Here is a 1578-nt window from a genome sequence, read left to right as displayed (position 1 = left end):
AATATGACACACTGCCAATTTTTACGATAGTCCTTTGCACTAGTCTTTGTTACTAGTAACTCTTTTTTGTGCATAGTGATTTACATTGAACTGCAGTGAAATACACCCACATACGCGCGTTATATACATTTAAAAAATTACATCGAGTAGAAGCAATTGTCAAATATCAATAATGAGTTCGGTTTACGTTTGAAGTATATTTTGTTGTGTACCACATTTTTATTTATAATATAGTCCAAATCGCAACAAATGGTAATTTCTGCAACCATTATCGATGGTCTTGTCGTTAGACTGCATCAGCTGTTCTCTCCTACCGACGACACACAGACAATTGCTGTGGAGCGGTGGACCCAACCTCAAGACGTGAAGTAAGATTTCTCTCATGTAGATAACTGATCGAAATCGGTTTTAAAATATGTTATTCCCTCATAGATTTGAAGGCAACGGCCTTGCCGCAGTTGATACACCGGTTCCCATGAGATCACCGAAGTTAGGCACTGTCGGGCGTGGTCGGCACTTGGATGGGTGACCATCCAGGCCACCATGCGCTGTTGCCATTTTTCGGGGTGCACTCAGCCTCGTGATGCCAATTGAGGAGCTACTCGTCCGAGTAGTAGCGGCTCCGGTCAAGAATACCATCATAACGACCGGGAGAGCGGTGTGCCGACCCCACGCCCCTCCTATCTGCAGCCTCCTCTAAGGATGACACGGCGGTCGGATGGTCCCGGGAGGCCACTCGTGGCCTGAAGACGGAGTACTCATAGATTTGAACTGATTTACCGAATGCAACTGCGCCTGATTGCTGTCCGCAGCTACACAGGTCGGCAACACGGACCTTGTTTGCCCAGTCTCTGCCGCCACGCATGTGCAGACTTCATCCCCTTCACACGTCCCTATCACCCAGCCTCTATGATGCGGGGTATAACAGCGTGTAACACCTTCTTTCTCACAACTACTGTGCGTTTTATCGAAAATAACCTCCAATAAAATGTGATGCAGGAGGTGTTCAAGTTGTATCCGTATTGTCTGAACCATGATACAGAGTCATTGTCAGGGTTTTGTATGACGTTAGCTACCAAGCAGCAGAGCATCTGCTAATCCATGGCAGTCAGGTAGGATCTAGTCCAACAGATCCACCCTGTTTTCTTCTGTGTGGCAGTGGTCACTCCACCATTAAGAGAACCTCGAACAATCTTAGAGGAAAAAATTTTAATTACAAAATACAGGGTGTTTCAAAACGAATGTATGGGTTTTAAGGCTTTATAGCATTTACTACATTCGACTTACACTACTAGCCATTAAAACTGCTACACCAAGAAGAAATGTAGATGATAAATGGGTATTCGTTGGACCAATATATTATACTAGAACTGATATGTGATTCCATTTTCACGCAATTTGGGTGCAGAGATCCAGATAAATCAGTACCCAGAACAACCACCTCTGGCCATAATAACGGCCATGATACGCCTGGGCATTGAGTCAAACAGAGCTCGGATGGCATGTACAGGTACAGCTGCCCATGCAACTTCAACACGATGCCACAGTTCACCAGGAGTAGTGACTGGCGTATTGTGA

At 45.2% G+C, this 1578-nt stretch overlaps 1 pseudogene; it reads left to right on the top strand.

Moving 5' to 3' along the window:
• The first annotated feature begins 439 nt into the window (after window positions 1-439).
• LOC126427494 (5S ribosomal RNA) lies at window positions 440-557 on the top strand (annotated as a pseudogene).
• Window positions 558-1578: the final 1021 nt, after the last annotated feature.

The sequence above is a fragment of the Schistocerca serialis genome, chromosome 11, assembly GCF_023864345.2.
Source record: "Schistocerca serialis cubense isolate TAMUIC-IGC-003099 chromosome 11, iqSchSeri2.2, whole genome shotgun sequence".
NCBI lineage: Eukaryota > Metazoa > Arthropoda > Insecta > Orthoptera > Acrididae > Schistocerca > Schistocerca serialis.
Note: the sequence above shows the minus strand (reverse complement) of the source record. Positions and strands in the feature narration are given on the sequence as shown.